Source organism: Nicotiana tomentosiformis, chromosome 6 (assembly GCF_000390325.3).
Source record: "Nicotiana tomentosiformis chromosome 6, ASM39032v3, whole genome shotgun sequence".
Taxonomy (NCBI): Eukaryota; Viridiplantae; Streptophyta; class Magnoliopsida; order Solanales; family Solanaceae; genus Nicotiana; species Nicotiana tomentosiformis.
In genome coordinates this window covers 71,931,057-71,954,492 of record NC_090817.1, presented here as the reverse complement: position 1 = coordinate 71,954,492, position 23,436 = coordinate 71,931,057, and the positions used below count along the sequence as shown (strand labels likewise).

The 23,436-nt window shown below is 39.4% G+C and overlaps 1 long non-coding RNA gene across 1 annotated transcript; it reads right to left on the bottom strand.

The window, feature by feature from the left end:
- Positions 1-12,861: 12,861 nt before the first annotated feature.
- Positions 12,862-16,652, bottom strand: LOC104121066 (uncharacterized). Its single transcript, XR_691793.4, has 2 exons — positions 15,613-16,652; positions 12,862-14,716 (listed from the first exon to the last, which is right to left on the bottom strand). It is a non-coding gene; the product is annotated as an uncharacterized lncRNA (long non-coding RNA).
- Positions 16,653-23,436: the final 6,784 nt, after the last annotated feature.

The following is a 23,436-nucleotide window of genomic DNA, read 5'->3' as shown; positions in this document are numbered from 1 at the left end:
CCAAATCGGCAAACTATATTGTTACAGACAAAATCTGCCACCACCTTCTTTGTGACAACCTTGTATGTGGAAGCTTCGACCCATTTGGTGAAGTATACGATGGTTACCAATATGAAATGATGCCCATTTGATGCAACTGGCTATATAGGTCCAATCACATCCATTCCCCAAGCGGCAAACGGCCAGGAAGAATCCATTGTGTTTAACTCGTTTGGTGGGACCCGGATGGAATCCCCGTTAATATGACACTGGTGACATTTCTGCACATAGCGTATGGTATCATTTTCCATGGTCATCCAAAAATATCCGGCCCTCAAAATCTTCTTGGCTAAAGTGAAATCGTTTATGTGAGGCCCGAACGTTCCTGCATGTATGTCTTCCAATAACCTCGTTGCTTCAATGGAATCTAAACACCTTAACAGACCCAAGTCCGGGGTCCTCCTATATAAGACTTCCCCTCTAAGGAAAAAGTAATTTGCTAGTCTCCTCAATGCTCTCTTCTGACAGTTAGTGGCACTTTTTGGTTATTCCCTTACCTCGAGGAACCTTTTGATGTCATGGTACCAAGGCTTGCCGTCTGGCTCTTCATCTACATGGAAACAGTACTTATGCTGATGCTGGATCTCCACCTCAATGAGATCGATGTAATTCTTGTCCGGGTGTTAAATCATGGATGACAAAGTTGTGAGAGCATCGACAAACACATTTCGGATCATGGGAACATGCTTGAACTCGATCTTGGCAAAATTTTTACACAACTCCTTTACACAATGCAAGTATGGAAGGATCTAGACATTATTGGTGGTCCATTTGCCCTGAACTTGGTGGATCAACAAATCAGAATCTCCTATGACTAAAAGTTCCTTGATGTTCATATCTACTGCCATCCTGATCCCAAGGATGCATGCCTCATACTCCACCATAATATTTGTATAAGAGAACCTTATTTTAGCTGAAGCCGGATAATGATGTCCCGATTCGAAAATTAGGACTGCCCCAATTCCTACTCCCTTAAAATTTGCAGCTCCATCAAAAACATTCTCCACCCTAGGTATGACTCTGAAATGTCTTCCCCAGCAAATAACATTTCTTCATCTGGGAAATATATGGTAAGTGGCTCATAATCTTTATCTACCGGGTTCTCTGCAAGATGATCGGCTAACGCTTGTCCTTTGATAGCTTTCTGCGTCACGTACACGATGTTGAACTCACTGAGAAGAATTTGCCACTTGGCTAACTTTCCTGTAGGCATCAACTTCTAAAAGATGTACTTGAACGGGTCGAGTCGGGATATCAGATATGTGGTATATGCCAACAAATAGTGTCTCAACTTCTAAGCAATCCAGGCCGAAGCACAACAGGTTCGCTCCAACAAGGTGTATCTAGCTTTGTATGGTGTGAAATTCTTTCTTAGGTAGTAAATAGCTTGCTCCTTCTTTCCAGTCTCATCGTGTTGTCCTAATACGCATCCAAATGCATTGTCCAAGACGGACAAGTACAGTAGCAACGACTTCCCAGGTTCAGGAGGAACCAATACTGGTGGACTCGATAGATATTCCTTGATTCTGTCGAAAGCTTTTTGGCATTCTTCTGTCCACTTTATAGCAGCATCTTTCTTCAATAACTTGAAAATGGGTTCACAGATTACTGTTAACTAGGCTATGAACCTGCTGATGTAATTTAATCTTCTGAGGAAGCTCATCACATTCTTCTTACTTTTGGGAGGAGGAAAGTCTTGAAAGGCCTTGATCTTCAAGGGGTCCAGCTCTATTCCTTTTCTGCTGATGATGAAACCTAATAGTTTTCCCACGGGAACTCTAAATTCACACTTCATGGGATTTAACTTTGAATTGTACATGCGCAACCATTCGAAGAACTTCCTCAAGTCACTCAAATGATTCGCACTCTTTCGAGATTTGATAATGAAATCATCCACATGTACTTCAATCTCCTTGTGGATTATGTCGTGAAAAAGGGTCATCATGGACCTCATACAGGTAGCACCGGCATTCTTGAGATCGAATGGCATGACCTTGTAGCAATAAACTCCCCATGGCATGGTGAATGATGTCTTATCTGCGTTATCTTCATGCATCAAAATCTGGTGATATCCAACGAAGCAATCCATGAATGATTGCAATACACGCTTCGCACAGTTATTAATAAGGATATGGATATTAGGCAGAGGAAAGTCATCCTTGGGACTGGCTTTGTTGAGATCTCAGTAATCCATGCATATCCTAATCTTCCCGTCCTTCTTCGGTACCGGTACGATGTTTGCCAACGAGGTAGGATAATTGGTGACTTTTACTACATTTACTTCTATCTGCTTGTTGACTTATTCTTTGATCCTTAGAATCAAATCTGGCTTGAATATTTTGGGTTTCTACTTGACTGGTGGCTTAGCGGGATCGGTGGTCAATTAATGCGAGACGATGTCGGTACTTAATCCGGGCATGTCATCATAGGACCAAGCAAATACATCGATGTATTGTCGGAGGAGCTCTACCAATTCTTCCTTCTATTCTGCCTTCAGATGGATGCCGATTCAAGTCTCTTTTACATCTTATGTGCTTCCCAGATTGATTACCTTTGTCTCTTCAAGTTTGGGCTTCTTCTGGCTTTCTGAATGTTCGATCTCTTGAGGAATGTTCTAGGGCATCATACTCTCGTCGTACTCTTCGTAGTCCGGGTCATTTTTCTCGAGGGTTTCGTTACATGTCATAATCGCGGAACGCGGTTTTTTATCAATTTAATTACTGAAAAGAAAAACTAAGTATAAATAAAGATAAAGATAAATTTGCAATAATTTTTAGGAAAATAATTCTTTTTTTCATCAAAAGGAATGTCTCAGCGTTAAAAGAGGCAATTTAGAAAACAAAAAGCATATGCATGGTTCAATCCTTAATTGACCATTCGGTTTTCAAAATTACTACAATTTCACACTACCAAGACTCCCGACGAACCAGAGATGGATTGGCTATCTAGTTCTGCAAGGTCTCTCCTGGTTTGGCATCCCGAATGGTCAGTTTTTTGACATCAGCTTTGCTGCAACATTCCTTGATCATGGCCACGAACATTCTCCCATGCCGTCGATGATCTCCTTTTCTAGTGGTGAGCTCTAACCCGGGCCCGGAACATGCTCTGGTACGAAAATCTTCTTCCCAGGGTTACCATTCATGGTTCTTCCAGTTGTAGGTTGGTATCCTAAGCTGGCGGTACCTTTATTCCCTTTTGGTTGAATTGGATCTATTATCCCATTTGATCGGGCTCCCAGCCCAGTCCATGGTTGGTACCCTTATTTCATCATTTCTTGAATCACCATTTTTGACCCACACGATGATTGCATCTCGACTGCATGGAAAGCGACCCCATTAATTCCTTCCATAAAAGGAACCGCATGTTCCAAGTAAGCTGACCGACTCCATTCCTCGTGTAGCATAATTTATTGGCAATCCCACTCGAATTTCATACACTGGTGGAGAGTAGAAGGAACTGGCCCTGCCATGTGTATCCATGGCCTTCCTAGTAGTAGATTATATGAAGATGAGATATCAATCACTTGGAACAATATCGGAAACTCAACTAGTCCAATTTGCAAAGCTAAGTAGATTTTTCCGATGACATCCTTCTGTGATCCATCAAAAGCCCTTACTCTCACGTGACTCTCTTTTACTCCCCTCAAGTGAATGCCTAATTCCCGCAGAGTAGAGAATAGGAAAATATTTACTCGGGATCTCCCATCGACAAGTACCCAAGATACGACTTTGTCTCCACACTTGACAATAATGTGCAGAGCCTTGTTATAATCCATTCCCTCCACAAGAAGTTCATTCTTCCTAAAGGAAACCTTGTTTATCTCCACTATCTTCCTAATGGTTGCTGTTAGCACCTCATTGGTAGTGCTGCCTGGCATGCTTACTCTGTAAAGCACTTCTACCAGAGCGTCCCTATGACTGTCAAAACTCATCAACAAGTCCGTAATTGATATGTGGGAAGGGGTCTTCCTCAACTACTCTTTGATGGAGTACTCTTTGACTGGCATTTTCTCCAAAATTTTGCTGCCTCCACGTCAGTTATGTTTCTTCTCTGATTCTGTTCCCCATTCAGATTTCCTCAGTTTAATTCTTCTGGAGTGTAGCATCTTCCCGACCTAGTCATCCCATGAGCGGCTACGGTATCTGTCATTTTGCCCTTTCCCTTCGACTGATAAGTCCATGGAACTGTTTTATATTCTTGATTCCTCTCATCTCTATCGGCTGTGACGGGCCATTGTTGGTATGTCTAAACCATCACATAGGGTTTCAGCTGCACAGTGATTAATGGAGTTGTCCGAGGAGGTGTACTTACTGCTTCAACATTCCTAATAGTAACGATAGTCCCTTTCAAGTCATAGTCCTTGTCCAAGGTGATCATATTGGCTCCTTTATTTCTGTGGTTTGGTAGTGGGTTATGGTTTATATTTTGTGGGGCTGGGGTGCATTTGATATCTCCACTCTTAATCAGCATCTCGATTTCTTTTTTCAACCTATAACAATCCTCGGTGTCATGTCCAGGAACACCTGAATGATAGGCACATCATTTGCTTGCGTTAAAATACTTGGTGGGTTGGTCGAGGATTCTTTCTTTCACCGGGTATATCAGTCCAGCTCTTCTCAACCTCTCGAATAATTGAGCTAAAGGCTCAGCAATTAGGGTGAAGTTTTCGGGGTTTCCTTATTCAAAGTTTGGGTGTGGTCTGGGTGCATAGGCATGTCTATTTTGATGGGTGGTAGTTTAAATGAGAGCATATGGTTGTGGTGGGTCTATATGTGTATTGGCTCGGGGTGGGTAGTAGTGGGGTTGAGTATTGTAGTATGGTTGGGTATTATATACTAGGGTATAAATAGGTTGATGTGGAGGATTAGTGTTTGCAAGATAGGGGTTGTTTCGACGAGGAAGACTCGATTGCTAGTAGGGGACAATTGCCGTTACTTCTCCTTTCTTCTTCTTTCCACTGTCGATGGAACCAGACTGTATAGTTGTAATGACCCAGTTAGTTGTTTTGAGTATTGTATCCATATTCTCCTATTTATTGCCTCTTCTATATTCATTTATGGTTATGTGACTTTCCGGGGTGGTTGGTTTGGTTTCGGGTGAGTTTCGAAGTGAATTGTGACACTTAGTCCCAAAGTTGGAAGCTTAAGTTGAAAGAGTTGATCAGAGTTTGACTTATTTGTAGACAACTACAGAATGAAGTTTTGATGGTTCGAATAGCTTTGTATGGTGATTCGGAGGTCCATAGGTTGATTTGATACTTTTTTGGCGAAAGTTAGAAGGTTGAAGGTTTGGAAGGTTGAGAGGTTGACCGAGAGTTGACTTGTTGGATATCAGGTTCAGATTTTGGTTTTGAGAGTTGTAACATGTCTGTTGTATCATTTGGGACTAGTGTGCAATATTTGAGATCATTCAGAGTTGAATTGGTATGGTTCGACATGAGTTTTAGAAGTTGGAAATTCATTAGTTTCATTAGGCTTGAATTGGGATGCGATTCGTGGTTTTGATATTGTTTGATGTGATTTGAGGCTTCGAGTAAGTTATATTATATTTTGGGACTGGTTGGTATGATTGGACGGGGTCTCGGTGGCCTCGGGTATGTTTCGGATGAGTTATAGACCATTTAATTCATGTTTGGACAACTGATCTAGCGTCTGGTGTGTCCTTCTTCGCGTTCGCGACACAGTGGTCACGTTCGCGTAGGGTCTTCTTGGGTGGCATGTGAGTTGTTCTTCACGTTCGCATGTGGTGATCATGGTCATGATGATTTAGAGAGCAGTGGCCTTCGCGAACATAAGAAGGGAGCTGCGTTCGCGTTGAAGGGAGGCCGGCTGGGGGCATCAGGCCTTAAGCCTTCGCGAGAGGGTCTTCGCGTTCGCGTAGGCCTGGGGTCATTTGGTCTCATGTTCACGATTTAGATGTCGCATTCGTGAAGGATGTTTTGGCAGCTGGTGAAGTTTGTGCTTCGCGAACGCGAGGCTTCTTCCGCGTTCGTGAAGGGTATGCCTGGGCAGACTATATAGTACTCTATTCCGAAGGTTTGGTTCTTTTTAACATATTTTAAGTTGTAGAGCTCGATTTTGGGTGGTTTTGGTTGGGATTTTCACGATTTGGATCGGTGTAAGTGTTTTTTACTCGGATTTGTTTATTATTCATGATTCCATCTTTGTTTTTATCATTTAATTAGTGATTTGAATTGGAGAAAATGGGGATTTTTGTAAAAACTTCCCTAAATCATAAATTTAGGATTTGAAGGTCGATTTGATGTCGGATTTAGATGATTTAGGTATGGCTGGACTCGTATTAGAATGGCTGTTCGGAATTTGTAAGTTTGGTCGGGTTCTGAGGTGCGGTCCCGGGGTTGACTTTTTTATTTTCATTAAAGATTGAAATATTATTATCCGAAATTGCTTCCTATGGCTTGTAGTTATGGTATTAAGTTATTTTGGCTAGATTCGAGCCGTTCGAAGTTGGATTTGTGCGGGAAGGGATTATTAGTGGATTGCTTTAACTTTTTTGAGATAAGTATCTTGCCTATCTTTGTGTGGGGGAACTACCACTTAGGATTTGGGTTGATTGTATTATTTGAATTATGTGAAAGACGTGTACACGAGGTGACGAGTGTGTACACGGGCTTATATGTGGTATTTGACCGGTTAGACTCTTAGGCTTCTTTCATGCATTTATTTGAAGTTGTCAGTACATGTTCCATCTTTTATAGTCAAGTTTACTCTTATATGCTTTAATTGAAGTTGTTACCTCTCTTATTGTCATGTTACTTCTTTTATTGTTGAGTTATTCTTATTTGAAATTTTTATTACATGTTACTTTTTTCATTGTTAATATATCTTTATTCGAAATTGTTATTATATGCTATCTCTTTTATTGTTAAGTTTATATTATGCACTTGAATTGGAAGTTGCCATTTCATGGGAATACCTTCATTGTGAGTTATTAAAGTTGTGGTTGTGAAAGCTATTGACACATTGAGGTTGAAGTTGTTGATTATTGATATATCTTTCCCTTGTTGAGTTGTTTTTCACTTATTTTTTTGTTATTGAAATTTTTGTACATATTGTGGTTGAGACGTAGGCTATGTGTTGTGGTAACATTGATATTTTTTTATTTTGGCAATGTTGTAGCATATGGGCACGTGTGGTGCGAGTTGATTATTGTGTTGTGATATTGATGCGCATGCGACGGTATAAGGATAGGGGTTGATGTGCATGAGGCGAGATAAGGTGGGATTTTTCCGCGTGTTACTAGTAAGGGAATTACTTCGAGCTACGCGGTGAGATAAGGGGGATAAAGCGCATGTAGCTATTTGGAGAAAAAATATTTTAAAAATAAATACAAGGCTCACGCGGTGATATAAGGAAGATTGTGATTGTGAAATTGTGAAATGTGAATATGAGGTGTGGTACCTCGGTTGTGATACTTGTTGTACATTCTATGTTGAGACAGCTTGTTGATTTGAATGGTTATTGTTTATCTTTCAATCGCTTTACTTGTGTTTTTTAATGGTATTTGATCACTTGTTCTTCCTATTATATGTTCTTTTTTTGTGTCCTTTATTGCTTTTATTTCCGATGTTAGCCTTGTATTGATAAATAGCTATATTGTCATTTAACTGCCCTTACTTCTCCGCTTTAGAATATCTTAATATTCTGCACCGGTTTTCTATGACTAGTAGGTGTCTTGACCTGGTCTCGTCACTACTCTACCAAGGTTTGGCTTAATATATATTGGGTACCGTCATGGTGTACTCATGCTACGCCTCTGCATATTTTTGTGCAGATCCAGGTACTTCAGCTCGTGTCGGACGCTAGTGATTGGACTAGATATTCTGGAGACTTCAAGGTATACCTGCTTGATGCCCGCAGGCCTCGAAGTCACCTTCTACTACTATTTTTTCTAATGTTGACCTTCATTTCAAACAAAGTTATATTTAGAGATTTCTAGTGCATTTTTTTGTAGAGCTTATGACTCAGTTCCACCAGTTTTGGGGATATTGTGACTGTTGTACCGTTTTCGTTTGATTATGATAATTATCAGTTTATTTTATTATTTTAGTTGTTAATTTTACTAAATTCTTAATGTATGTTAGGCTTACCTAGTCTTAGAGACTAGATGCCATCACGACATCCTAATGTGGGAATTTGGATTCGTGACAATAGCCTTGCTAGAAGCATGTAGCACGGCCATTGATTGTATCTTTCCTGACTTAATACCTTCTTCCAAGAAATCTCCCATTTTGACCAGATCGGAGAATTTCTTACCCATCATTTCCATCATCTTCTCGAATTGGATTCCCTCTTGAGTACAGATGAAATACTTAGTCAGCTTGTTATCATCCAACGGGGGTTTCACCCTAGCAGCTTCTGATCTACAACGACGAGCATATTCTTAAAATGATTCAGAGGGCTTCTTTTGTGATGTACCAAAGCGAATCTGTCCGGGGTGATCTTAATGTTAAACCTGAAATGGTTCTTAAAATCCTCGATCATGTCCTGCCATTCCCTCTTGTTTCTAGGGTCCTGTCTGGTGTACCAAGTGAGCGCTTCCCCAATCAAACTTCTTATGAACAATTTCATTCTTAACTTTTTGTTTCTCCCCACTTCGACCAATTTGTCACGGTATGCCCTTAAGTGAGCTTGGGGGTCACCTGTTTCATCAAAGATATCAAACTTCGGAGGCTTGTACCCTGCCGGCATATCAACATTAGGGTGTATGCAAAGGTTCTCATAATCCAAGCTCTCGCTCCTTCGAGCAACTTGCAGGTTCTTCATCTGTTTCCTTAATACCTCTGGTTATTCGGACAAGACTCATCTTCTTTACATTTTGCTTCTCTCTCCATTTTGGCATATTGGTCTATCTCATAAAGCACCCTGACCGTGACATGCGCGGTAAAGGTAGGTCTAGATGAGCTATATACGGGTGGAACATACCGCTCATGGGTGGCGGTGTGTTCCACAAGTATATACTGCGTGTGGGTGTTGGTGATAGTGGCATTGTCACGAGGAGGGTTTTGGACCAAATTGGTGGTGGTTGGTGGATTTTGTGGGGCTTGGACATAGTTGGGGACATGGGGTGTATATGTGGGAGGGTTTGGTGTATTTACGAGGGTTACTGGTGGTATGTCTTGGGTTATGGAGGGGTTTGTGGTGGCAGTGGTCGGGGTATTAGCTGTTTGTCGGGATGATGAAGGAAAATGGACTGTGATTGAATCTAGTGAGGGAAAGCGGGGTGGTTGTGAAAGCTTCGCCATGGCCAGATGTGCCAACTCCCGGATTTGATGTACCTCCTCCTTTAACGGCTCCATCTCTTGTTACATTCGAGCAATGTGTTCATCATTCCGAGTATCTTCCTTTCCCCCTGATCCCCCTGGGTTATCGGCTACCACCAGAGCATTTTTCGGTCGGGTCATCTGTAGCAGCGATCTTCCCTTTGGACCTTAGGTTATATGGTGGCTCGACTAGTTCATATATCAACACAAATCAACCAGTTCGGGGATAAATAAATAAACCGATAAAGCAAGAAAATAAAGAAAAGTAGAAGTCAGTCTCAAGGGTTGCACAAATATAATCACATAGAGCGGTTAATTAACATATTCAAACAAGCTCATTTCCTAAAATGTTTAGGGACCTCTCTTTCATGGAGGTAGGCCTATATCGCGAGCATTTTGACAATCAATAAGATTTTGACACATTTAGATCCGGAGCAAACTTAAATTTTCATTGATATATCTTGTAGGTTACCACAAGGCTTCATTGTTGATACAAAGATTTGGGGGGGGGGGTTAGTTGCCGATGGCTACAATATGGTTTTTTGGGTTTTATAAAGATTGCACGGTCTTATAGAATCGCCTTTAGGGAATGAAAAATACAAAGAAGAAATCAACCAACAACTTAATAGTCGTTCTCAAAGTCTCCTCCCAAACTCTCTTCTTCCATATCTTCCTCAGGATCCTCTTCAACCTCCTCCTCATCCTCATCATGGTTTTACTATGGTTCCTCTTCTAGATCCTCCCCTGGTTCTGTCTCAGACTTGATCTATATGTATTCAACTATCTGGTTGTCATCATCCTGCGGCGGCTGCATGTGATCGACCGATCCTGGAACTACATGTTGATGCATGGCAGTGGTGACAAGATAGTGAGGCAGGATCTCATGATATATCTGTAAAACAGCTGTTGAGTCCTCTAATCCAGCTAACCCCTCTCTACTAGGCCTGGCCAATTCAGCTTCTTCGTTGATCCACACAAAATACTCGAGCGTGCACCAGAAGTTTTGCCCCATTCCTATTATGATCAGGTCGTTCCACTCATCCGGAGACTTTTTACCCTTAGGATCGAAAGCTTCCCGTTGTAATCATCCTCATGCAAAGCTATCTTTGACCAAAGAGGCACGTCTTGAATCAACCCAAACTGCCTCAGAACCCTCAGTGGTGCATACGGCTGAATCCCTTCTAGACCTACCAACTCAATAAAGTATTTTCCAGTCTTCTCAAGATCGCTCTACCACTCAACCAAGAAAGTTTCCAGTTGATGAATTCTCCGCTCAAGTGGGTCAAAAGTTACCAGCACTCCTCCTAGCCATGTGGTGTAGCCAAATGACTCATCCTTTCATTATGGTTGAGGATCATGTTACTAGTGCTGACAAATTAGTCAATGGTCGGCTCTCTCTGGAAGAAATGCTCGGTAGCCCATATCTGTAGTAGCAAGTTTCAGCCTCTGAAGAAATCATATCCTCTTGAACACGCTGACAGTGCTCTGAACATCTCCGCTAGTATCATAGGAACAAGGGTGACCCGCAGATTTCCCGGAAAGTAGCCAAAACCAGGGGCATTAGATTGATATTGATCTGCCCCTTCCTTTGCGGTAAAACCAAAAGTCCCTACAATTCTAGAGCAAAGTTCAGGGGCGAAGGTTCTCCCATGTCACTTGGTTGCACTGGAATTCCTCAAGGCGCCAATCATAGCTCTCCCGGTGCCCAAATCTGTCAAATAGCTGGTCCAGACTCACCCATCCATCATCGACATTTCTCAAGTTCTTGTTACACCTCAAACCCAGTGCATAGAGGAACCTGTGGTTCGGCATGACGACTGGCAATATAGGTTTCTTCCCGACGAATGTTAACTCGGTGAAACTGGTAATCTCCTCCAGTGTTGGCATCAGCTCACAATCAACAAACTTGAAGACCGCCTTGGCTGGGTCCCAAAAATCTATCAGTAACCTAGTGAGTACCATGTTAGCTCGGATGTTCATTAGTGCAGTCAACGCTCCTAAGTGCATCTTGATTTCTTCCCCATGCTCCTGTCGAATGTTCCTCCATCACTACTTTAAATTGTGAGGTGATCCCATGACCATGTTAATCTCTGGGACGTTGCGGTTGATTTCCATCTAAAGGGGAGAAAGGTTTGGTAGTATTTGCTCCGAATCCTTAGTGTCTTATCTGGATTGATTCGTCATTCCACAAAAAGCATTTCGTTGGGTGCATGACCCGTTGACATTAAGGTAGCTTTCCTAATTGTGAGTCAATACTAAGGATCGGCCCACCAAAGGTTTATGCAGCATGACCTATGTTTGTTAAGAGTAGAGTGTTCCCTAAATTTTGAGTTGGACTGAATAACTGTGAGACGTTATGTCAGTTGGCCTGACAAAGTCGTTATCTGAAACTAGAGAGTTTTGAAAGAAGGTTCGGAGGGGTGAAAAGACAACCCTCGCGTGCCATTTTGTTTGATTGTGTACGGCCAAGACTTGATAGAAAAAATGTGATGACATTGCATAAAGCAGTAACAGATAATTATGGTGAAAAAGTAATAATATTAAAAATAAACAGGTAAGCACATATCAATAGGTTATAGAGTCAGGTAAAGCAAATAGGATAAACAAGTAAGCATATATTTGCAGGTTAAACACACAATTAAAGCAGAATATAAACAAACATTCCCAAGTTCAAGTCTAGCCTTAGTTTGCTACGGTCAGAACATAAGTGTGAATCCCCAGCAAAGTCGCCATATTATTGTACCCTATTTTATACTAGTCAAAATATAATACAACTAATGGTTCTTCTAAAGTTAAAAGAGAGTTGCCACCTAATATTCTAAGGTATATTAGGGTACCTATAAGTCTGTAAAATTATTATCCTAATGGTCTGCTAACCGGTAAAATTTAGGTAAGTGTTCTAGTTATTCTATGAGGAATGTGTTAGGCATTCCCTAAAATCTACCTGAGGTAGCTCCTTAAACTTAGGCTAGGTTTGGGGAAAGAAAGGCCTATATTCTGTTTAGTCAGTGGTTAAAATAGCTAAGTAAATTTATGAAAGAATGTTTAAGTCTTTTTTGAAAAATTCATTGTTTTGGAAAAGGTTGCATTTATCTTGAAAAAAATGATGTTGTTTGTAAGCTTTTATAACTCAAAAAACAAGAGGTCACTTTTAAAATGTGCCTTAGGTCGAAAATGGTTATACCTTGTTTGTTTCATGAAAATGATTCTAGCGAAATGCCTTGTGTTTTAAATTCATTTGTTGTTTCTTGTTAACAAGGCTATGTATGGTTGCTTCTATCTTTCGAAACAGCTTCTTGTATTTTGTATGATCCATTCCGTAATCTTCCAAAGGAGGTTTGCTTTTGTTTTTGAATCTATCAAAGAGCTTAAAGATGAAAGTCATTAGTGGTAATCATAAATAAGATTTCTCATTTATTTTAAAAGATTAGTCTCAAGTGTTGTGTTAAAGCGACGGAAAGCAGATGAATCTGATTATCTAGTTTGATCTTTTATCTATGAGTCTTGATTTGCCTATGTTTCCTAAATAAACAAAAATATAAACAATAACCAATAACAAGGTTAGTTTCGATAGATATGTATATACAGAGTAATGAACAATAATATTTATCGTCTAACAATGAGAGGGAGGAAGGGATGGACTCTCGATATTGGGCCAGTAGGTAGTCAAGCCCAACAAAATTCTCGCAAGTAGCAGACTCCAAAGAGCAGGAAAAGAAACGACCCAGGTCTGGAAGTTGGGCTTGATCTTCAAATGGTCTCAGCAGGCCCAATTCGAATATGCATGGTAAAAAGAAAGAGGGAACAATTAGTATACATCAACATAAGATGCAAAATAAATTATGGAAGGTAAGTAAAGATCTGAAAAGACATAGTATGATTCTAGTTTTCATTTTTCTGCCAACCCTATAAAGATTAGTTAAGGTTAATGATCAAATGCTTAGGGTGAACCATATTTTATTTATGAAATCTCCTATGGACACCTGATACTTCAGAGTTCACAAGGGTCTCAAGGACCCCGAGCAGTGCTTGTTCCAGGGAGGAGTACCTCGATTACAAAACAAGTTCACACCCAAATACACTTAGTCATCCACTCTTACTATTCCTCAAAGGCTTAGACGTAAATGAAACTGTCAACTACTTGAAATAAATAGCTATAGAGGACATTACATTATCATTAGAGTACCAAGATATGAACAGCTCAGAACCATTCACAATATTAACCTTGGGGCATGTTGGCAGAACACTAATACAAAGATAGATCACTACATCTAAACTTCTAGTATTCCAATAATATCAGGAGCCTTAAGGCTGATCCTAGCATGCATCAGAGAACTTAAGTGGATCATAACTAAGATGCAGTCATAGAATAAAGAGAACTAGTTGCATATTATCAGTAGGTAGGTGCTAGATTTAATCACCTCAAATTCAAAAATGCCCTAACTTTGTTCATTCTATTAAAGGTTTAGTACTTTAGGATCTTTAAATAGATTCAAATTACTTAGAGCAAGTCAACAGGTATTTTAATAGATTTTCAGAACAGTTTAGAGCAAACATATATATATAACTGAGACCCCACATCACTAAGCACTTATACTTGCAGCCTTGTTCAGACTTTCTAAGGATGAGAGCAACCAACAGGGACACCAACATGAATATAAAGGTTAGTTTAGTCTTGTTTAGACCTAACGACATGATGTCTAGTTGTAACAACACATAGTCTATCAGATTTTCAAACTACCAGATCCAAACTATTTTAGATTCTCAATTAAGTTTTTCTATAAACAGTGATGTCAACAAACATGAGATGGCAAACAATGACAGTCATTTCAATTTGCAAGGGGTAAGGCAAACATATCACAATGAGTTTACTTGAACATATGAGTAGTTCTACTAGCAAGTTACACCAACAAACTTTCATTTTAGATCCTACATGCATAATACATGTTCATCAATATTCAGTCAAGTTATTGAGTTATTGAGGCAGGCAGTACTCAAGTTGACAAGAGGAGTCTTCCTAAACAGTGTCTTGAGCATTACATGATCTTGAGAGAACTAGAAAACATAAATGGCCAAAACAACAAGTAGATGATTAATATCATTTTAGATGAACAAATAAGATTATAGTGATACCTTAGGTCAACATTTGTCAAGTATTCACATTTTATGAGGCTATCATGATAGACTACTTTCTTTTAGCTGAACAAAACCAATATGAGGCCAAACATGGTTGTTATATAAAGTTTTCAACTTAGGCAGATAGATTAGCATAATAGGGTAGGCATGCTGTTGGGAAGACCTTTTGAATTACCAAGGAATCACATGCAAGTTGACGTAGTAGTTTGAACATGGAACTTTCTCAACTAAAGGGAATATGGAGGTTCATGAACATCACTGGATCAACAAAAATCAAGCAAGTGAGTGTAGATTCAAGCATAGAGGTCAAACATGAGTCATTTAATAAATTTAGCAATATAAGTGATATACACCTACATCACAAAGCTCAGACAGGCTATGGGAGTATCAGAAGGTAAAAGTATACATTTCAGCAGGTAAAAGAAACAAGGTGAAGAAGGGTACGAGGTACCCAGTTAGTGAAGATTATCAATGGGCAGTGGGCAGGCCATGTGATAGCTATGCTAACAGGTTCACCACATTATTCCAGACTAGAATGATATACTTTCATGAATTACTAAATATGCAGAACAAACATGGTTTCAACTATAGGACTGTCAACTAAGGTCATCAAGCAGACAAATCAAATGTAAGACACAAACTATAATTAGAATCACTTTTTATTGAACCAAAACAATATGAAATAGCATCACAAACATAAGGATCAATATAGCATAGTGCAAAAGATGTGAAGTTTTAATAGAACATCAAGAGGAGCTTAAAAACACAACTCAATCGATTTAGCTAACATGTTAGTATAGCTATTATTTAACTGACATGGATGGAACACACATAGTATAAACATAAGGTTTAGCCCAACTAATCATAAGGTTCAACAGGATTTGTTCATAAGAGTATCAACTACACAGAAACATTTTATCTAGCCAAGTTATGAGGGATGAAATTCATTAGCAACATAGATTGGATAGCAGTATCAGAACAACCTAACTTATCAGGAACTTATCATCTCAACAGTGAAAATGGCATAAAAAAATAGAACATAACAAGTATAGTCATATACCACTAATGTATATCATAAACGAAAGGTGATTAATAGAAAAAATATCACAAAATTTCACAATTAAGAGATAGAGACAGGGTCAACATACACTGACCTTCTTTAGAGCAGCAAACCAAGTAGGAGTCGATTATTAACCGTTTTGGGATCCAAACCAACAACGATCCACTCACAGGGATTGAACTCAAACAGAAATGAAAAGATGAAAAGAGAAATATTAGAGAGGAACTACTGGAACTTAAACTTAGCAGGAAAAACAAAAACTTAAACTTTTAATTCTTTCAGTGTATTTTCCAGTGATGTTAGGTGTGTATTGGTGTCTATTGATGTCTGTTAGGTGAAGACATTGAATTCCCTATTTATAGCGACATTCAAGCCACTTAGGATTTCGATTGAATTCAAAATGGTAGTGAAGAGTGATGATAGATGGATAACGATAGCAAGGAGGGTAAAAATCAGAAGAAAAGAGGGGGAAATAGTGAAGATTCTTACCTGCGCACGAGGAGGTCGACCGTTGAAGCCATCGGACTGTCGGTCAAACCCTAATGTCCAGAAGTCAGTGTGTTTGACCTCTGGACCTCAAAAAATGATGATGAAGTTGAAGATAATGGTCATGCATGCTCCGATTCGACGGAACAAAGGAAGAATTAATGGAATCTTAGGTTGCATAGTTTAGGTCTAGGGTTTCGGATTTGGGGGTTTTGAATTGTAGAGATGAAGGGGAAATTTCAGGCGGGATTGAGGCATTGCAGGGACAGAAGAGATGATTTAGGTGTTTGGAGTGACCTTGCACAAATTTGTACAAGGTTTTGGATTGATGGGATTGATGGGAATGAGAGAACAGAGAGAGTGAATGGGGAAATTAGGGTGGCCGGACGGTGATAGAATTATTAGGGTTAGTGGTTCTTTTGGGTCTAAAGTGAGGGACAGGATCTGAGCCGTTAGATCTTTTGATCAGCGGCTCCGATTTTTCGGACAATAGAAATTAGATAAAGCATTTTTTATGGAAAAACGACAGTTGTTGGATCTTTGCAATCCAACAGTTGAGATGAGATTCGGTGAATGTTTGGAAATAAAAGAAAAATAGGGGTTAATTATGGACCGTTGATGGATTGGGTCAACAGTCGAGATCTTTTGTGTTTCTTATGTGAGTGTTGGAGAGCGATGATGTGATGCGATACCAATGGTTTATGGGGAGATGTCATGGATTGCCAACTTGGATGACATGGTGGGTTCCGAACTGGGTCAAGCATCTATTGGGCGGGTATTTTGGGCTAAATCAGCTGAAATGGAATTTAATATATAGCCACATTAGGTTTAATTAGACAATTATAATTACAGCCCTTTTGAGTATTTGACCCTTTTTATAATTAAATTAATTAGACTTAATTAAACCTAATTAAATATAATAAAATATAATTATTAAATATATTATTTATTACTATAATTAATTAGTTATTGAAATTAATTATAATACTTCATCTATGAAGACTAATTTTGGCTAATTAAAGTAATAAAGGTAGTACAGTTATAAATTAAAGTCTAATTTATTAAATTAATTATAAAAACTTATTTATTAAGATATGAAAGTTATTTTAATTAAGAGTATAACTTATAAATGTTTAATACTAAATTACTATTAATTAAATATTGCTAATTACCATTATATTATTTATATTTTAAAAAAATAGGTATTGTTTATTAATAAGTGTAAATAATTTAATTTTTTTTTTTGGGGAGGGGGGGGGGGGGAGGGTCAAAATTAGTCGTCAATAGGGACGTCATGAGCTCGGAGGAGCGAGGGATATTTAAGATGTTTAAAGTATACTGGCGATATTTTAGTGTCGCCTGAGAATAGTGTTCTAAGGAAGAGGCATTGTGTATTGATTTATAAATTTTTGATTAGCACTACAGAAATAGCATGGTTGGTAGCTATGGATATACAGATTTTGTTACTTGGTGCGGAAGGTTATGGGAGTATCTCCCATGGGATGATTATGTAGGTGTGACGTGTCAGTTATTTAAGTGGGAGAGATTGGGATCATGTATGGAGATTTTGGTATTGTCGTAGATTGGAGAGTTTATGTCTGAGAGATGCACTATTTCTTTGGTTGTGGACTGTGAAAGTTTGTTCAGGATTTGAAGGTTGATTGTATGTGTCACATATAGGGTCATTGTGGATCTTGAAAGGATATTTACCTATATTGAGATGTTCGAAATCGGTTTAGAGGTCCATTGGCGGGACTAATGTGAATGTATATTCTACACCAGATCAAACATTTTTATTCAGCATAGCATTTATCTGTTGATGAGTCTTCGGGCAGGGTGGATGTTATTCCTGTCATTATCTATTTTATGTGTTACTCTTTTATGTTCTGTGGATTGTGAGGTGACTTGATTATTCACATGCGTGTTGTGGTCCTGTATAGGCTCTGTGGTGTTATATGAGTGAGATGGATCTCGAGATGTTGGTTTGTTTATTGCACCTTAGTTGTGCTTGGCCTTTTTCGTAGCGCATTATGCTATCAGTCTCCCAGGGTTATGTTTATGCACTTAGCATGCTTGTGGTTAATATACGTGTGTCTAGTGAGTATGAGCACTTTGGCTTGATGGGTATTCCTATGCAGATTATTCTGTTTGGATCGGGTGGCACGCTGCCACGGGTATGATGTTTGAATCAGGTTGCGCGTCGAAACTGTGAGATGTTATGTACAATTCCTTATACTATTTGTTGTGTTTTACTTCTCTTATGTTAGATAGATTTATAGTATTTTGTTCGGTTGTTATATCTGTCACGCGTGCTGGATAGTTCTGTACTTGGGTTTTATTTCCTTATTGGTCATATTTGAGTTGTGGCTTGTTGGACGCATGGATCGCGTCGTATATGATTTTAGATGGTTCTTGATGTGGCTTATCGACCGAGCAACTTGTACTGGGTGAGACACGGTTGTTGGACCTGAAATCAGTGCAATCGGATTTGTATAATGTTTGTTTGGAGGAGGAATGTCATTAATCAGTTATGAATGCAACAGTGGCTCTTGTCGAGTTTAGGAGCCCCATGGTTTATTGATTTGACGGGTGGTTATGATATTCTGCATATCTCTTTCATCATTACTGTATGGCGAGGTTTGGAACAGGATTTTTATGTGTCATGAGGTGTATTACCGATACCGGGTTTGAAAATTGCAGCTATTATAGTTGGAAGATATTACTATTGGCATATGAATTATGCGGTGCATTGTGTGATTACAACATGGGTGTAGGATTATGTTTTAGAACAACTTGTTGAGATTGATACGGTGTATGTATGCTAGAATCAGACCTTATAGGAAATTCCAGATGTTAGAATTTAGTTCTAAGGCTTGTGGGCTAAGGTCACGGGAAGGATCTTCAGTCGAGGTTGAGCTAATGTGTTCGTATATATTGAGGTGGCACGGGTATGTACACGAGGAGTTATACAGTGATTCGGCAGCTCGGGGATGACTCTTGGCACGTTTGAGGACGAACGTATGTTTAAGTGGGGGAGAATGTAGTGACCCGACCGATCGTTTTTAGCTCTAGAATGTTGTTTGGCGGTTTGAGACCTTGAGTAGCTTCACTTTATGTATTATGACTTACACGTGTAGTTGGTTTTGATTTTTGAGAAGTTCGGAGTTGATTTGGAAAAAAAAATCTCAAATTAAAAGCTTTTAAGTTAGAAAAGTTGATCAAGGTTTGACTCTTGATTAAATGATCTCAGAATTGGGATTTGAAGGTTCCTATAGGTTCATAAGGTGATTTCAGACTTGGGCATATGCCCGGGGTGAGTATCGGATAGTCTGGAAGCGATTCGGCGCTTATTATCGGAAGTTTGTATTTTAAAGGTTTTGGAATTAACTAAGTTTGACTTGGAGTGGACTTTGGTATTATCAAACTCCGAGTAGTGTTCAGGGACCTCAGATAGGTTCATTTAGTTGATTGGAACTTGTATGTGAAGTTTGGTCGTGATCCGGAATGTCTAAGTATGATTCAGATGCGTTCGATGAAGTTTGAAAGTTGAAAGTTAATAGAATGATATTGATCGTCGATTCATGATTTTGATGTTATTCGTGGCGTTTAGAGTCTTTGGATAAGTTTGGATAAGGTATGGAGACTTGTTGGTATGATTGGATGGGGTCCAGAGGCCTCGGGTGTGTTTCAGGCCATCTCTCACTTTCATTTGTAGTTGTTGGTTTCCATCGCGATCGCGAAGGGTGATCTGGAGCTGGGGGCTGTTGTTCTTCATGATCGTGGGTGATGTTGCGTATTCGCATAATGTCCTGGGTTGGGGCTTTTTGTTCACGTGTGGAGGCCTACGTTCGCGTAGGGGTTGAAGCCGAGCTGGGTGAGTTGGTCTTCGCGAACGCGAAGATGTCCTGTGTTCGTGGTGAAGGGCTTGTTCGTGTTTCGCGATCGTGGAAGGTCAAACGCGATCGCGGAAGGTCAAACAAGATCGCGTAGGCTATTTTGGTCAACAGGGGCGTTTTTGCTTTGCGATCACAAGGCTTTTGACCGCGATCACGATTGGTAACGTCTGGGCAGTGTATAAGATTGCAAATCGGGACCTAGCCCATTTTATCTCATTTGTCACATTAGAGCCGATTTTGGGGCGATTTTGGAGAGGAATTTTCATCATCTATCACAAGGTAAGTGATTCCTACTCATTGTGAATTAAATACATGGATTATATATGGATTTGAACATGAAAATTTGTAGAAATTGTGGGATTTTGGAAGAAAACCTAAAAATAGTATTTTTGAGTTTTGATCATGAAATTGGATATGGAATTGGGAATAAATCATATATTTGAGTTCGTGGTGCTATGGGTAATATTTATCTTAGAAATTTTTCGGGTGTGTGGGCTCGGGGGTTGACTTTGTTAACTTTTCGTGTGGAGTTGGAAATTATTTTTAATTATTAAATTACGAGTCCTTGAGTATATTTTGATTGGCTTGTACGTTCTTTGACTATTTTCGGATCCGTTGGCATTGATTTGAGGTGTTAGAGAGGCGTTGGAGACGGTTATTTGATTTCGGAGTGAGGAAAGTCTCCTGTCTAACCTTGTAAGAGAACATTTACCCCATAGGTGCTATATTTTGTACGTGCTACGTGTTATGGGAGCTACGTACGTATGAGGTGAAGAGTGTTCATGCGTATGCTAGAATCTTGATTATGTCCGGGTAGACGTAGACTCACATCAGGCTTTAATTGTACCACATGAGTTATCCTTGCTTGCTTAAATATTTTAATACATATTCTTGCCTGAGACTAGCCCTGCGTAGAGTATCGAACCTTACTATTCTAGATATTTAACGCGCTACTTGATTAGCCGCGGAAATTATGCTTTTTGTTACAGATTTCTCCCGTGTTGTACAATTTGTTCGAAAGTTTCCTGAGTTTCATAACTAATATATATATATATCCGTGAGTTGGGCCAGTGACCCGTCAAAGTCTCAATATTCTTATGGGATCGGACTGAACATCTCAGCTGTACTATTATGGATCGAGTTGTACGACCTCGGTAGTATTATGAAATACATCCATGGATTTGGTCGTACGACCTTGGCAGTGTACACTATTTTATGGATCGGGCTGAACGACCATGGCAGAATCGTGCGTTATATTCAACCGAGAGACAAGGTACCTATGAGTCTTCCTGACTTAAGGTTTGGAATTTTATTTAATATTGATCATTATGTATTCCATCCGAGGTAGTATTCGGTATTTGAGGACTTCGTATTTACTCTTCTATTGAGGATTGTGCTATGCACATATATCTGTTTTGTTGTTTTTACTTGTTATGTCGCATACCTGTCTACTTTTTTTGTACTTTGATTACTGGACCACTAGTAAGTGTCGATGTCGACCCCTCGTCACTACTTCTTCGAGGTTAGACTAAATACTTACTGAGTATGCGTTGATTTACGTACTCATACTACACTTCTGCACTAAATGTGCAGGCACTGAGATAGGTATATTTGGTGGTCATCTGGGTGCATAGGCGTAGTTACTAAGGAGACTTTGTGGTGAGTTGATCTCTATGTTATGATCCGCAGCACACAGAGTCCCTGTCTTATTCATTTACAGCATTCTATCTATTTTCTATTCCAGATAGTTGTTGTGGTAGTATCGTACATTATAGTAGATGCTCATACACTTGTGACACCGAATTTTGGGAATTTAGATTTTTGTTCTTGGTTGTATTCTGTTATGATATCCTAATTTATATTTTGACCACGTTCAAACATTTAAAATAATAACATTAGTACTTCTCTATTAAAATGAACAATTTCAGCTAGTTATTTCAGTATTTGTTGCGTGATGCATTTTTGGATTATCCATTAGCGTGTTGATTTAATTGTTGGCTTGCCTAACGGCAGCGTTGGGCACCATCACGGCCTATGGTGGGATTTGGGTTGTGACATGGGAAGTTTAAGCACCTTGTACACATTAAAAGGTCCGATCCCAATCATGCATTCTCCTATTCATTTATCCTTCTTTTACATCAATAATTGCTCTACCAGTAGGTCGCCCCAAAATAATAGGGACTTTCTCATCACCTTGTAGTTAAGAATAATAAAGTCAGCATGAAAACTGAACTTTCTCACTCGTACTAGCACATTCTGAATAATCCCGTCTAGCATCGCTAGCGACGTATCTGCTAACTGTAAAGTGATCGTCTTATGTTTGGGGCTCCAAATTTGAGTTGCTTAAAAATAAATAATGGTATCAAATTAATACTTGCCCCTAAATCACATATGGTTCTACCAACCTCATGTTTCCTAATGTCCATCGTAAAACATCTAGGATCCTTCAGCTTTGGAGGAAGCTTGCTCTGCACTCTAGCACTGCACTCCTCCGTAAGTGCATCTATCTCAAATTCTGGATGTCTCCGCTTGTTAGCCACAATGTTTTTAAGATACTTGGGATATTTAGGCACTTCCTGCAACACTTCCACCAATGGCAGATTCGCGCGTATTTGGCTCAAAATATCTAAAACTTCTTACACTTAGCATCAACTTTTTGCTTTTGTAGACTTTGTGGAAAAAACGGTGGTGTCCTTGTGTCTATCTCTTGCTTTTGCTTATCATCGTTCTTTTCTGCTTCCTTTACTGGCTTAGCCGCCAGTTTTATTTCGGGTACAAACTCATTTTTCATTTTAGAGGGCAGGTCCTCTAACTCTCTCCATTTCTCATAATGATTGCTTGCACTTGTTCTATGAAATTTTTCTCAGTATCACTTGGGAGAGATCCCTCAGGTCTAATTTTCTGATTGGAGGCTATTTGCAACATTTGAAGTTCCAAGTTCCTAAAGTCAGTTCTCAACTGCTGATTTTCTAGTCGTGTTTTATTGATTGTTGGCCAATAGCTTTTTTAACAATTCAGTCATATTCTCCTCCACTTGTTATCGTGGTCTTTGTGGTTTTTGGTAGTGTCCCTGAGGTCTATACTGATTTTGAGTCCCTTAATTATTACCCCATAAAAAGTTCGGGTGATTTCTCAAATTGGATTTATAAATGTTCCCATATTGGGCATTCTGATTCATTGGAACCTGGCCTTTTGTCTCATATAATAGATGGACTCTAGATTCACTGGACAATTGTCCCTCGGGTAACCTTATTTTCATATCTCACAGCACATGGATATCTATTGTAAATGTTTCATCCGGTGCGCCTGTCCCATAGCCAACTTAGTCATATGATTTATTAATTAGTTTGGCCATGTCCGCTCTCATAGTTGTGAGCTCATCTAGATCGATCACACTTGCTGCCTTCTATTTAATTATTCTTTGTGGCTCCCTATCATCTTGCCAATTGTTATTATTTGTGGTGAAGTTATTCAAGAGGATCTGGATTTCACTGTAAGTTTTTCCATACAACTACCCCCACAGGTTGAGTCAAGAT